The sequence below is a fragment of the Zalophus californianus genome, chromosome 3 (genome assembly GCF_009762305.2).
Source record: "Zalophus californianus isolate mZalCal1 chromosome 3, mZalCal1.pri.v2, whole genome shotgun sequence".
Classification (NCBI taxonomy): domain Eukaryota; kingdom Metazoa; phylum Chordata; class Mammalia; order Carnivora; family Otariidae; genus Zalophus; species Zalophus californianus.
Window position 1 is genome coordinate 58,979,147 of NC_045597.1, and position 15,331 is coordinate 58,994,477.

The 15,331-nt window shown below is 49.8% G+C and overlaps 1 long non-coding RNA gene across 1 annotated transcript; it reads left to right on the forward strand.

The window, feature by feature from the left end:
* The first annotated feature begins 7,371 nt into the window (after positions 1–7,371).
* On the forward strand, positions 7,372–14,008 carry LOC113919473. Its single transcript, XR_003519017.1, has 3 exons — positions 7,372–8,270; positions 8,552–8,682; positions 13,545–14,008. It is a non-coding gene; the product is annotated as an uncharacterized LOC113919473 (long non-coding RNA).
* The last annotated feature ends 1,323 nt before the right edge of the window (positions 14,009–15,331 follow it).

Sequence of the window (15,331 nt, forward strand, 5' to 3'; positions counted from 1 at the left end):
CTGGATAACACTCGTGCTTTGGTGCACACATGTGTGTTTCTGAAAATTTGTTTAAAATTTTATCTTAAACATGCTGGGGAAGGCCACCATTCGTGCTACTATAATGATCCCCAAAGTATGCCCTAATTGATGGATATACTTTAAGACAAAGACAGGGCAGGGAAGCTCCACCTTTCTTGCCTAAGGTTGCTACCAAAGTGACAGACAAACCTGAGTTCTTCCTGCCTACTTGATCCTTGGGGATTGGCCAGAATCACATGCCTTCGGGAACTCTGCAGACTCTTTGTTCTGGGAACTCCTCTTATGAAGTCCTTGTGAGTGACCCAGTCGTGGTTGACACCTGCTGGGAGGGTAAAACACTCCTCCAGCTATCCTCTGGCCAACCGCCCCCCGCCTTTCGGTGACACAGGTTCTGGATAAGCTGAGGGGAGAGGAGGATGACACAGAGAATGCAGGGTCAGACCTTCCTTTAAAAATGCGTCAGTGAGAGAAACACCATCAACAGCAGAAGCAAACATTTACTGAATCTACTGCTTTGATCCCAGCCCCCCAATTGAGAAAATGTGAATGCTGGAAGAAGAAAAAGGAGAAGGAAAAGGAGGGGGAGGGGAGTTCAAACTACCTAGACTTTTTTTTTTTTTTAAAGAAAACACATCTCCAAAGAGACTTTTGTGTTCTAAGTGGCAAGCAAAATGATAGTAAATTAAACACGTACTGTTTATTTCAGCTAGCACATTAACTTTATAGGTCATGTGGTGTCTCAAAGCAGGGTAGCTGGCTCTCTTTACGTGTTAGAATAATCAGTGATTCATGTACCTGACAACCTTTCCAGGGCCCTATACACAATCTGGTGTACTGACAGCTGTTGTAGCAAACTTTGAGTATAATTTTACTCTTGAAAGGGATTATAACGTGTTGCTGTTGTGACGGTGCTCGTTTAATCATATCTAAAATTCTTCTGAAGTCCAGTACTTTTCCAGCAGTGAGGCATGGTGGCAACACCATGGGTTACACCCGCTAAAAATGGGACGTGCGTTTATTGGGACCCTCAAGACCGGCACCCAGAAGCCACCTCCTCCAGTGTGTACCAACGGGGGCACCGACGGTGTGTGGAGTGTGGTCATTTCCCATCGTTTAGGACTGTCTTGAGCATTGTCTGAGATTTAGTGCCCCTGGCCCATACCCACCAAATGCCACCTGCATCATCCAGAAATCTGGACAACAAACATCCCCTGGGGATGTGTGGTGGTGTTCTCAGCTGCCTTTGGCTGAGAACCACTGATCAGTCCAACGACCCGCAAATGGCTGTATGTCCCCTTCAACTGTCCTCTAAAGATAACAGGTCAGCCGGGCTCTGCTCCCAGGCCCCACACCCCCCAGTGGGGAAGAAATCAGCACCTCCTAAAGCCACACTGGAACTCTACTCATTACTAAAATGTTATTTTTTTATGGCCTAACTCCCCCTCCCCATTTCCATCATTAGCCCTTGGTCTGTAACACAGGCCTCTTTGTGTCTCATCTCCCTCACACGAATGCCCTTCAGTCTGTGAAAGCAGCCATGGTGTTCCTGCTGTCCCATGACCGCCTCCCACCTCTCCTGGAAACTTACTGTGTCATTGTATGTGGGTTGGTGCTTCACGGTAAAGCACTTTTTATAGTACCTCATTTAATTTTCACACCGAGATGTAGGGGTGATCACTTCCTCTTAACAGGGAATGACATGGAGTCTCAGACCCAGTGACTGACCCAAAGCTGCCCCGCTGGTCATTGGTAGAGCCACAACATGAATCTAGTTCTTCTGTAAATTTAGTGCCAGTCACACTTTTCCCAGCATTCATAGAATTTTGTCCAGTCTGTCCCTTTCGGATGCCTTCTTTCTTTCCATCTCTGCTTGTCTCCCAGGTAGAAGGCATCACAGCCCCGATTTTTTACCCTTTTTTGTATTCACATACATTACCATACCTTTTGTATTCACATACTTTTACCATATGGTTTTGCCTTTCCTCCCAGCAATAGGTGGAGTATATTTCTCAGCTCTTGATTTTGGGTGAAAATGCCATTATGCCAGTGCCGATACTAGGGCTTCAAGAAGCCTTGTGTTCCCACTTGCTCTTTTGTGTTTCTGCCTTCACCAAACACAAGGAGCAGAGCCACTTCAGCCAGCCCTCCCTAGATGAGGTGACCCCCAACCAACCCAAGGACTCACAAGAAAAAAATAATTGGTTTCATTTAACTTACTGAGTGTGGAAGGATTTGTCACGCAGCAGTGGCTAGCTGATACATTTCTCCAACCTTCAGAAACAAAGGCTTCCCTTACCCCATTGTTTTTCTTTCTTTCTTTTTTTTTTTTAAAAAGACACATTTATTCAGCGTCATGATCAGACTATTACATTTAGCAATCAACAGCATGGGTGCAAAAAAAAAAATCTACATTAAAACCCTTTATTGGAATGCTTTACACTTTCCACAGAACAGAAACTAAAATAACCTGTTATACAATTAGTCACAAATACAGTCCTCGAGTTTTTTGCCCATACACATGAGTATTGTCTAAAACATGTCTTCTTTGTAGCAGCTAGGCCCTGCCACCACTGTGCTTGGCTGAGTTCACAAATCTGTTGTAACCTGTAGCTTCCCTGTCACTTCTCTGGCTCTCCTCTCCTGCTAAGCTTTGTTTCCTGGCAGTAATTAAAACCTTCTGCCACTGCCCTAGCTACTGCTGCTGCTGGAACCACCATAGCCACCTTGGTTTCGTGGTTTGGCAAAGTATTGGCCTCCACCACCATAGGGGCCAGAGCTTCTGCCTCCAAAATTTCCTCCTTTCATGGGTCCAAAATTTGAGGATTGATTGTTGTAATTGCCAAAATCATTATAGCTTCCGCCACCTCCAAAGCTGCTTCCATCATTACCAAATCCATTATAGCCATCCCCACTGCCACCATATCCACCACCACCTCGACTGCCACCAAAGCCACCTCGACCACTGAAGTTCCCTCCACGACCAAAGTCGTCATTCCCACCAAAACCACCTCCACGACCAGCACCAAAGTTTCCAGAACCACTTCCACCTCTTTGGCTGGATGAAGCACTAGCCATCTCTTGCTTAGAGAGGGCTTTCCTTACTTCACAGTTGTGGCCATTCACAGTATGGTATTTTTGAATGACAATCTTGTCTACAGAGTCATGGTCATCAAATGTTACAAAAGCAAAACCTCTCTTTTTGCCACTGCCTCGGTCAGTCATGATCTCGATCACTTCAATTTTCCCATACTGTTCAAAATAATCTCTTAGATGATGTTCTTCAGTGTCTTCTTTAATGCCACCAACAAAAATCTTTTTCACAGTTAAGTGGGCACCAGGTCTTTGAGAATCTTCTCTTGAGACAGCCCTCTTTGGTTCCACAACTCTTCCATCCACCTTGTGTGGCCTTGCGTTCATGGCTGCATCCACCTCCTCCACAGTGGCATACGTGACAAATCCAAAGCCTCTGGAGCGCTTGGTGTTTGGATCTCTCATTACTACACAGTCCGTAAGTGTTCCCCATTGTTCAAAATGGCTCCTCAGACTCTCATCGGTTGTTTCAAAGCTCAAACCTCCGATGAAGAGCTTCCGCAGCTGTTCAGGCTCTTTGGGAGACTCTGACTTAGACATGACGGCGGTGGGAGGGGAGACTTAAACGATGCTTACTCTGCGGCGTCCACGGGCAGAAAGCCCATTGTTTTTCTTTCCCTCATTACGTGGAAGACTGTACTAGCTTTCTCAACATCTTCATCTTTTGTTTATTCCACAAACCACTGCTACCTTTCTGCCCTACTCTCCCGGTGGGAAGGGGCTCCCAACTCCTAATGGCCAAACACTACTTGGTCCCTGCAGCCTTTAGAGCCTTGAATCATCCTGCCCTTTTGAAACTCCTTCCTTGGCTTTCAAGACATGTCCCCTGTTTTTCATCTCCCTCCTCTCCTCTCAGGGGTCTCCTCTCTGCCCTCTTTGCCTCTGGCTTTGCTTTCCTCCGTCCGGGGACCCCAGCCTCTCACATGGCTTCAAGGACCACAGAAGTGTTGACAGCTGTTTGCAACCCCACAGCTCTTCGGCTCCTCGAGGTCCCAGCCGGGTGTGTGTGTGTGTGTGTGTGTGTGTGTGTGTGTGTGTGTGTGTGTGTGTGTGTGTGTGTGTGTGTGTGTGTGTGTGTGTGTGTGTGTGTGTGTGTGTGTGTGTGACAGCTCCCCCAGGGTGTGTGTGTGTGTGTGTGTGTGTGTGTGTGTGTGTGTGACAGCTCCCCCAGGGTGGGTGTGTGTGTGTGTGACAGCTCCCCCAGGAGGCCCTCGGAGTTTGACACAGGGGAATGACTGCAGGCCGAGTCGAAGATGGACAGGCGTGGGAGGAGATCCATGCCCAGGACTCCAGACAGGGAGGTATTGCAAGAATCCAGGCAGGACGTGATGTAGCCAGACTCGGGGTGTCAGGGTCACCAGAAACCCTTGATTGAGCACCTGTGCTTCCTCCTATAGAGTCGGAGTTTTGTTTCTGGCCCCTGCGGTAAGACTTCACATTTATCCTTCTTAAATCTAATCATCGTTAGATTTAGCCCATTACTGCAATCTGACATATTCCTCATTAATTTCATTATACCTACTTAATTAGGCATCCCTCCCAGACCCGTGTCGATCCAGTCTGTTGGTCAATGTGATACTTCTATCTTACCCAAGGCACAGATCACACTGAAAAGAAAGGGCCTGGCAGGAAGATCACAATAAGGCCTGTTACTTGTTTTAGCCACCAGATGGCTGCATGGCCCAGAAATTGATGCAGGTGCGGCTTGTAAGTGAAACTAGAATTTGAGCATTATTGGATGCTTGGGGATTTGGAATTGATGGGGGGGCATGGAGGGGACATGGAGAGTATGGCTCACTGGAGTTCCCCTCGGACGTGCGCGGAGCCGGGAGGGCCCGCGGGAAAGTGGTCAGCGGCGGGCCGGGCCCCCCGGAGAAGCGCCCAGCTTGGGCGCAGGATTCGGAGGTAGAAACGCGCCGGGATGGCTGGGGGTGAGAGCGCAGGAGAAGACCCCCCTCACGACCCGTGCGCGGCTGGTGGCAACGACCGGGGCGGCGACGGGGCGCTCAGGACGTCCCCAGCTCTGCTTCGGGCTCCTTACGTTTGCGAGCCAGCGCGAATGCTTAGCCAGCTTGGAGGTGAGCAAAGGGGTCTGGGGCCTCAGCGGTGGGGTCGCCGGCTGGCGCGCGGTTGTGGAGGCAGACGAGCGCCGGGGGAGGGGAGAGGAGGGGTGGGAGGGACGCGGCCCTGCGCGCGGCTACCAAGGGTGAGGTGGGGGGGCCGGCGCTGAGAGGGCCGGTGAGGGAGAAAACCCGGAGAAGGAGGTGCCGGGCAGGAGAGGACACGGCTTTGAGAAGAGGCCGCCCGTCAGCTGCAGCGCCGAGGGTGAGTTAGAGGGGGACGGGCAGTCGCCCCTTGCACCCGGCGGCGGCACGGACGCCTCGGTTGGCCCTGGGAAGAGCGTTTTCAGAGACGGTGGGGCAAGCCGGGGTGCGGCGGGGGGACCGGGCCGGGGCCGGCGAGGAGGTGGGCCCACTGGCGCAGAGACTCGAGAAGTTCAGCCCGGAGGCGTGCACGTGGGAGCCGGAGCCGGCGGCCTGAGGGGCGCGGGAGGGCGTTTTTGTCCCGGGTGGCCGTGGCGATGTGGAGACAGCAGAGGCCAGGTGGCCCCCAGGGACGGGGAGGGGTTGTGGACACCTGTGTGACCGAAGTCCCCTGGGGTCAGGGCTGCTCACTCAAGGCAGGTCAAGGCCAGTTGGTTCTCTCGGGTGGCGCTTGGGGAAGTCAGACAGGCCTCCTGGATTTATCTGATGGAGGCGGAAGAAAGGGAAGCATTGAAGGTCACATCAGTGCTGGTGACTTGAAGACAGAAGATGGCAACGCCAGCAACAGAAGTTGGGGGTTCTGTTTTTGGTGACTCCATCTGGTTTCAGTTATGATGATTCTGGGGTTTATGGTTAGGCCTAAAAAAGTGAAGGCCAAGAGGCAGGTGAAAATGGAGAGAGAAGTGGAATGTTATGGCTGGAAACACACACTTTCTGCAGAACTACCTGAAAACTTGGTGATGGGAAGAAGAGCCAAGACCCAAGCAGAGAAGTGGAGGTTCTCCTAAGTAGACAGTGGGAGAAGCAAGGGAACAGGAGATCTGGAAACAAAGCAGTCCTTCAGTGCTGGTGGCAATGGCGTTGGTAATAGTCAACTCGGAAAGGTGCGTGACCCTTTGACTTCAGGAATTTCTTACAGTTACAAGGAAATAATCATGGATGGGTGCAAAATTAGTTATGGTGATATTCACTGTGGCATGATTTGTAAAAATGATATTCTGGAACCAAGTGGAGATTGGTCTGGTAAATTACACAATGGAATACTACACAGCCACTAAAAATGCAGAACATTATGAAATAATGTATGCGTTCCTGAGCTATTAACAAAAACAGGTTATGAAACAGTTATCCATCATGATTCTATTTTTAAACTTAATAGCTTTGTTGAGGTATAATTCACATACCATGCAATTCACTCTTTTTAAAATGTACAGTTCAGTAATTTTTAGATATGTGAAAGATATGTGCAACCACCACTAGAGTCAATTTTAGAACATTCTCATCACCTCAGAAAGAAACGCTGTGTCTTTAGCTATTGACCCTATATGTCCCTATAACCCTCCCCCGGCCCTCCTCAGCTTATTAGATTTAATGAATGGAGTCATATAGTGTGATCTTTTATGTCTGACTTATTTTGGTTAGCATAGTGTTTTCAAGGTTCGTCTGTGTTGTAGCAGATACTCGTCCTTTATCTGTTTTGGTGGTTGAATAATGCTTTATCGTGTGGTATACCACATTTTGTTTATTCATTTATCAGCTGATGGACATTTGGGTTGTTTCAAACCTTTGGCTGTTATAGACATTTGTGTACAAGTTTCTGTGTGCACATATGTTTTCATTTCTCTCGGGTATATACTTAAGAGTGAAATTGCTGGGTCATATGAAAGCTGTGCTTAGTCACTCGAAAAACCGTCAGGTTCTTTCCCACAAGAGCAACACCCCTTACATTTCCCCCAGCAGTGTGGGAGGGTTCCAGTTTCTCCACATCCTCGCTAACAACTGTTATTATTGGACTTTTTACTTCTAGCCATTCTAGTGGATGTAAAGTGGTATCTCATTATGGTTTTGATTTACATTTCCCTGATGATGAATGACGTTGACAATCTTTGCATGTACTTACTAGCCAGTTGTCTATCTTCTTTGGAGAAATATTTATTCAAGTCCTTTGCCTGTTTTTTTTTTTAATTTGTCTCTTTATTAAGTTGTATATCATGATTCTATTTTTGTAGACAAAAGTCTGAAAAGGCTGAAATGATAGTATGCTTGGCAACTGTTGCCTCTGTATAGTGAATCACATGTTGATTTAATTATTTACTTTTTGCTTCCTTGTATCTCCTAAATGTTTTATAATGAACACAGGGGTAATAAGATAAATTTTACGAAGAATGGGAAAAGGGCCAATGAAAGCTACAGGTGCACTCAGAGGGGCCAGAGAGCCAGGCTGCTGCAATGGCAGGCAGCAGGGACTGGAAACCTTATCACAGCAGGAATCATTTCACCAGACATCCTCCTGGACTCTTCTGCAGCCTTGAAACATCCCGGAGAGGGGAAGGTTGGTGACAGAGACAGCAGGTGCGATTCTATGTTAGGAAAGAGGAATGGGGTCAGCCATGTAGAGTCCTAATCATTCAAATCAGTGGAAGACAGTGTTCACCCCAGTTAAGAAAGATGACCTCAGTCTTCTGTCAGTATCCCTTCCTTGGGGTACCCATTCTGCCCCCACTCAAGACAGTGTCAATGGGGCTGTTAACAGCAGTGCCCTGTTCCTCCGTTCCTCAACATCTCCTCCCTCTCCCTAGCCCGGGAGGGTGGGCATGTGACCAAGCATATCTAGAAATAGACATAGAAATAAAACATTTCCACGGATGAACATGAGACACAAACAGACTGTCAGAGTGCTGTTACGAGATGTGACAAATGGACACTGGGGATAGAGGAGTGTTTCTCTCTTCCTTCTAAATCACGTGCCATAAGCATGTTGGTTTGGGAACAACAGTGGCTACTTTCTCACCATGTGGACACATCCTGTCTGAGAATCAAACACAAGACAGCAGTGGAAAGACAGAGCCCTGATGATGTGATTTGAGTTCCTGGATCCAACCATGCCTGAAACTGGTATACACTTTGGAGTTCCCAGTTATGTGAATGAATGAATGAATGAATGAATGAATTTATCTATCTATCTTAAGCTTATTAAAGGTGTATTTCTTACTTGCAATGGAAAAGGTCCTAACTAACCCAGGTCCCTTCCAGTCCTATGATTTGGTCATCCTGAGCCAAGAGAAGAGATTGCTCTGAGATGAGTTAGAGTGTAAGCCACTTGTAGACTGTAAAAGATTGGAGGAGAAAAGACCATGGCTAGAAAGTAACATGGTCAAATGATAGATTTTCTTCAGATAGGGCGACCTATCCAGGTTGGATGGCAGAGCAGGAATAAAGGTGGTGGAGAAAGAGCAACGAACATGGTGGACTGAGATAGGCTGGAGAACGCTCTGTCTGAGGAAGAGATGAAGACAAGACATTCAAGGTAAATACACATGGGTTAATCCTGGAAGTGTCAGGGTGTTCCCTCCCCCAGCCTGAGGAGAATAAAGCACCTGAGCCTGTAGGGAGGGAAAAGGGAGAAGAGGCTGTGAACTCAGGATAATGGGCTGGGGTTTCCCTGGTGGTCTGCAGCCTTTTGGACCCTCACAAGCAGCCCCCAGACTGGGTCAGACCAAAGACTCATTGCTGGCCCCCGGTTTAGGCAGTGGTCACAGTGTCACCTGTCTCTGACCCCCTTTCCTGGAGCGTGGAGGGAGAGAGAAGCTGACAGTGAGGTGGGTTTTGCCTGGCGGGGCAGGCACTCTGTGCCTGTGTGCCTTCTCGAACTGCACAGCCCCAGCCTCGGGGCATCCTGCAAGACCTTTCTAGGGTGAATTGACTCACACAGACTCCTCCCTGATGCCCGGGGCAGGAGCTGCAGGGCCACCGGGAGATGGGCTCCAGTGAGGCGGCCCACCAGCTCTTCGCTGCCTCCCCACCACAAGGCCAGGGCCAGATACTGAGCCTTTCCTGACAGCGACAGTGTGACAGGTGCCCTCCTTTCCCTGCCCCTCCTCTAGCTGCCAGTTTCCTGGCTGCTTAGGCTGTGTGCTACGGCAGGATGCGGGCAGGCCCAGCAAACTGACAACTGAAAACTGCCGCTCTGCTGGGCAATGTCCCCAGTCAAGGTGAAGGGCAGCCTGGTGCTGCTAGATGCTGCCAGGCGGCCACAGGCACGCCCTCCTCCTTCCTCCCACACCCTGGGCGCCACAGAGTCCCGTTCATGCCGCTGGGCCAGGTGAATGTCATGCTCAGTGCCCGGAAAACGGCAGAGACTTCTTTGGCCCAGTAGGAGCAGCAGTCTGCAGTTACGGCCTCGCCTCTGTTCCTGAAGCTGGGGTCCTGGCCGGGGCCTCTCCAGGGCTGGGGGCTGGACAAACGGTGAGGCCTGGCCGGGAGGTCAACCACTTTCTGTCCCAGTGACACTTTCTCAAAGGTATGTCAGCCTGGTCTTTAGGGTACCGGGAATACCACACCTCTTAGCGACCAGCTCTGGCCAACAGAGCTTACTGCATGAGACAGACTCGGATGGATGCTGCCCTGTGTGGGTCTGGCGGACAGCGAGAAAGAACGTGAGGCTGTCCGGGAGAAAGGACCTAGGGGCCGTGGTGCAGCCCCAGCAGCCCTCACCCCTCACTGAACAAAAGGAGGAGGCTGCAGAGGAGGAACATGGTGGTTTCCTCCTGAGCCTCTGCCGGGAGGGAGGAAAAGGACTTCAGGTAGGAGACAGAGAACGTAAGAACACACACCGACAACTGGATGAAGGACTGCGTGCCTTCTAAGGCCCGAACTACAGCAAGGAGTGGATGGCTTCCTCTTCACTCAGACTTCAGGGACCCCCCAGATCAAAGTGACTGGCCCACATATGGACGCGGGAGAGCGAGGTTCTTGTCTCACACGGTCGAAGAGTGAATCTCGTGGACAAAGGGGAGTGAGGAAAGCTATGGAGTTTTATTAAGCAAGGTACAGAAAAAGCTCTCAGGAGTGAGAGGGGTCCTGACAGCCAATGTGGGCCTCCACCGACAAGGCTTTTATTTAGAGCTGACCAGGGAGCTTGTGGCCTTAACATTCTTGTGACGTCTTGGTTTGAGTAAGGACTGGTGATAACATCTTTAATGGCTTATTTCTTCTTTGGGGTCTGGTTATGCTTTGTTGGTCACAGGTGACTGTCATGAAACAAGACCCCCTTCTGACGCCTCAGGCAGGGTGGTCTGGTTTGTTCCCTTATCTCTGGTTCCCTTACACCCCTGCATTTAGGGGATTTCTGTGAGTCTCTCTCTCTAGCGCCCCCCCCCCAGCCCCGCCTGTCCCTTACTCAGTACCTTTCTTGAGCTCCAGACTCATTTGTCCACCTGCTGCCCGGACATCTCCACACGAGACTGTCCAGAGCTGCCCTCACCATCTTTCATGCGACTCTGCCCCTCGGTTGGGCATGTCGCCACAGCCACGAGCCTCTGAGGCACCCTCTTCCTCATTCTTATCTTCTAGAAACGGTGCAGCACTGGGAGTGGTCAATATTAAGTCCTGAATGTCTCACAAGTTCTGCAGCTCCTCCCTCTGGGTTCTGGGTTTGAATCCAGCTCGGCCATGTGCTTGCGGTATGATCTTGGGGAAGTGACTCTCTCGTGTCTCTGTTTCTGCACCTGCAAAACCAGGATAATGAGCACATACCTCCTACCCAGCTTCTGAGGACTGAGTTTAGTACTCACGCAGCATCTAGAGCAGGGCCGGTCCAAAGCAGGCGCTAAGTCAGCAGTAGCTGCCTTGATGATGGTATTAAGCCCTCAGGATGGCTTTCAAAACTCGCCTCCCGGCCCCCTCCGCGTGTCCACACACTGACGCACAGGGCCCGCACCTCGTCATGCTCTGAGCACCCCATGCTCCGAGCCCCTGTGGCTCCTTCTGCCTGGATGGCCTACAGCGAATTCCCCCTCCCGCCGGCAGGGGGCGCCTGGGGGTGGCGGAGGGAGCCAACAGGGGGACACCTCCCGAGCTGGCCCGTCGCCTGCGTCTGTGAGTGCCTCACTTCCAGAGCCACCCAGTGAGGCTGGTCTTCTCTTTGCCTCACTTTTTGGGCAGGAAAGTGAAGCTCAGTGATTCTCAGAATCAAACAGCTAGTAGTGCCGCTGGACTTAAGTCCAGGGGTGGCCACCCCCACCCTGTGTAGTTCCACTGTGTGCAAACCTCTCCTGTCATTTACGAGGGAAAAATAGAGGTCTTTGAGAGAGAAAGGACAGTAAGAGGATGTGGAAACAGTTCCCCCAGTGGTGGCTTTGCAATGTGTCGATTTAGTGAAGCCGAAACATGTTTCCAGGACTAATGAATTTGAGTTGCTCTCAAGGGAAAGTGGTCAGACTTGCAAAGGGAAGCGAAGTGGCAGCCGTGTTTACACCAGGAAGGTCAGCACAGGGGCTGTTTCAGCTCACCTTGCTGCGGGGGCTGGGGGAGATCGCCCTGCACCGCCCTCTTCAGCTTCTCAGCGTCTGGGTTCAGCCTGGAGGGGCCCACCGTGAACTGTGCGGGCCTGTCCTGAGGTCAGCTGCATTGTGGAAGATGGAGGGTTCCACCGTTTCCTCCTGGGCTCCCGCTTTGTCTGCTTTCCCTTCCCTGCTGACTCAGGGACAGTGTGCAAGGTCATATCCCTCTGGCAATCTGGGTGTGTCACTCTGTGGTCCTTCCCTGATCGACCCCTAAAGGTATGGAGAGTTAGTTCAATGGATGTTGGGTTAAAGGAGTAAACAAGTGATTGAATAAATAAATATTTTAGTTGCTTTGGGCTTTATTATTCTTTTTTTAAGATTTTATTTGTCAGAGAGAGCACAAACAGGGGGAGCGGCAGGCTGAGGGAGAAGCAGACTCCCCACGGAGCAGGGAGCCCTATGTAGGACTTGATCCCTGGACCCTGGGATCATGACCTGAGCCAAAGGCAGATGCTTCATGACTGAGCCACCCAGGCATCCTTGCTTTGGGCTTTAAATTTTGGAACTAAAATTGAGGGGACTCATGTTTTCCAACCTTCCCTAACGGACAAATTAATGTGTATTCCAACATGTTCCCCGAAAGATCCCCCATGATCACAGTTTTTTAAAGTAACATAGATGGCTCACAGTGCAGTGATTAATTTACAGTCAATATTAATTGATGGTAACTGGGTTGTGAATTTTTATGTGGCTTTGTGACTTTGTTTTACGGTGTTGGTAGTCATACACCCTCCTCCGTGGGAGGAACTAGGAGATCCTGGCAGGAATCAAATGTGCGGCCATCAGACTGCTGCCTCGTGGCAGCCCTGTGGCGCCAGGCCATGGACGAATGTGAGATGGAAGAATGGCTGGCTGGGCAGCAACCACTCCTATCAGGAAATCTAAGCCAACGTTATGTCCAGCTGAAAAAGCCAGCCAAGAAAACAAAAGCAGGTGCACTATTACAGTCTGAAATGAATACTGGTGTAGAGTCAAGGGATTGCTCAAAATGGCGGAGAGATTCAAGCTTGAGTTCCCTATCCTATAGGGTCTAATTTGATCTTCCAAACATGAGACAACCAAGCGGAACAAATCTGAACTCCTTCAATGAATGTAGCTTTTGAAGTCTTTCCACCGAGTTATCCTTGAGCCCTGGAATTCAGGCTTCTCGCTTTTCTTTGGAGGCCATGACGAGGGAAGGGTCTGCCCCTCCTGGGGTGGAAAGCTGAAGAGCAGGTATGCTGGGAGGGAGGCCGCCTGAGTATGCATCCTGGTTTCCAAAGATACGGCCTTTGGAGTCAGACCTCTCCCTAAATCCTGGCTTTGCGGCTGGCTGTCTGATCTGGAGCAAGTTCCTTACCCTTTCTGTAATTCAGTGTTCTCCTCCATAAGTGGACACGGAGGCCTAGTGGTAGCCAGGCTGATCATGCTGTTTTCCTTTGCTTCGTTACGGTAGTGACATACAAGCACTTTACATATTTCAAAAACAAAACTATGTCCTTGTTCGCATCCATCTTCAATCTTCAATCTCCTTAGGAAGACCACAATCTAGCTTTATAGGTTTCAGACCTTTGTTCAACTGCAGGCCCCACTACGGTATCCAAAACCTTCCTGAAAGAACATAAACGAAAAGTTGGCTATTTCATGCCAAACATAACATAATGTTTTGGAGAAAACAAACAAGCAAAAAAAGTAGAAGATATAAAATCTTAAATCTTAATTTCCTTTAATATAAGTAGACGAGAAAGATCTGTGAATCTACCTTGAAACATTTATCTTTTCATATTAAAAAACTGTAGCGACTTTCCAATTTCATTTTCTATTACATTATTGCAATCTCTTCCAGGTCTTGTGTAATTTCCAGACTGCACTATGGCTCCAAGCGGCTTTGTATCACAAAGACCAGTGTGGCCAGTCACAGAGGCCTTCCAAGAGCTCACCTGCTCTTCCCTGGTGTATATGCTGCCCCAGAGGCGCCAAGATGAGAACCCATGGAGGCTGGCAGTTGAGAAAGGTTGCCCAAGGGCCGTGTGCCCCTCGGCCTTTTCTCCAGGAGTGTTCCTAACATTTGGGCAGATGCCTGGCTTTAACTGAGAGCCTCATCCAAGAACATCATGATCTCAGTGCCTGCCGGCTCACTCTGGGACTGACCCCGCAGGAGCCTCCCGGGCCACAGTGGGGACGGGCACAGAGTACTTCCTGACACCCTGGACCTCCCCTCCTTCCCAGTCCTGAGGATGGATGAGGGAGGAGGAGCAGAGTTGGGCCTCAGGCCACCCTGGGTTTGTGTCCCAGGTGTAGTCCATGCTGTCTGGGTGAGTTAAACTGTTCAGAGCCTCAGTTTCCTCAAATATAAAATGGGAGTGCCTCTGGCTGTGATGTGTGTATTGGGTGCCAGGCAGGTGGGGCTCCAGCAGTGACAGCCTCACTTGGATGAGGGGACAGCAACCACGGTGTGGAGTTAGCCAAGTGCTGGGGGGGAAGATGGTGTGGGGCCTCTGGGGGGCCCGGAGTGCCCCCCAGAGGCCCCCCTCCCCACTCCCGGGGCACTCCCTGTTTGGAGTGGGGACAGGAACACGGACCAGCCACATGGCAGAGGAACGAAACTGACCACAGAGTGTGTGGCACCTTTTTATTCAGTCTTTATTTAAATGTGTGTTTTGAAATAGCTTATTAAATAGGACCTTCTCAAATTTTGACTCACAATATTTACAGTGAATTTTGTGCAAACATGTTTTGATGGTGAGCGTCTGGCTCCCCCCCTTTCCTGTTAATAATTTACAAATTTGCATCACACAAAACCCCAGCTACTTCATTTATTGCCTTTTAGGCTCCTGTTCTCTGTTTGACAGGTACCGAACTAGAATAAGGACTTGCTAGCAAAGAACTAATGCAAGGAGCACCTGGGTGGCTCAGACGGTTAAGTGTCTGCCTTCAGCTCAGGTCATGATCCCAGGGTCCTGGGATCAAGTCTCCTGTTGGGCTCCTTGCTCAGTGGGGAGCCTGCATCTCCCTCTCCCTCTGCCTGCCACTCTCCCTGCTTGTGCTCTCTCTCTCTCTCTCTCTATGTCAAATAAGTAAATAAAATATTAAAAAAAAAAGAACTAATTCAAGCCCAGAGGAAATAAAATGCTTTATTTATCAAAAAAGAATTACAACAAGGCCTGCTTTCCAAATGGAAACGTGTCCTAAGATGTTGTGGAACAGTGTTAGCAACCAAATAAACGTCCAATGGTTACTGAACCTTTTCTCTCTCTCTTTTTTTAAATATTTACAGTCTTCTCTTCTCGCCAAATAAGCAAAACCAGAAAAGCCAAATTCTAAGAGACTCTGGACTGTCAGGAAACGTTATTAAAAATAATCTGACTTCAGTGAGTAAAGAACGAAGGTCATCAGTGGGCTGTGGGCTGACCCTCCACACTGGCGTTGGCCAGAACTGCTACAAGGGGTCCCGCAGGGCCCACTCCATCCGCCTCAGGAGTCCATGCTGGGCCCCTGCCGAGAGGGGTGGAGGCCTGTCAGCTAATTCTTCAGATACAAAATCTACAGAGGGACTGATCCTGGAGAAGGACCCCTGGAGAGGCATCCTTCCCTCTCTGGTGGAGAAGTACCTGGCTGAAGAACACAGCACAC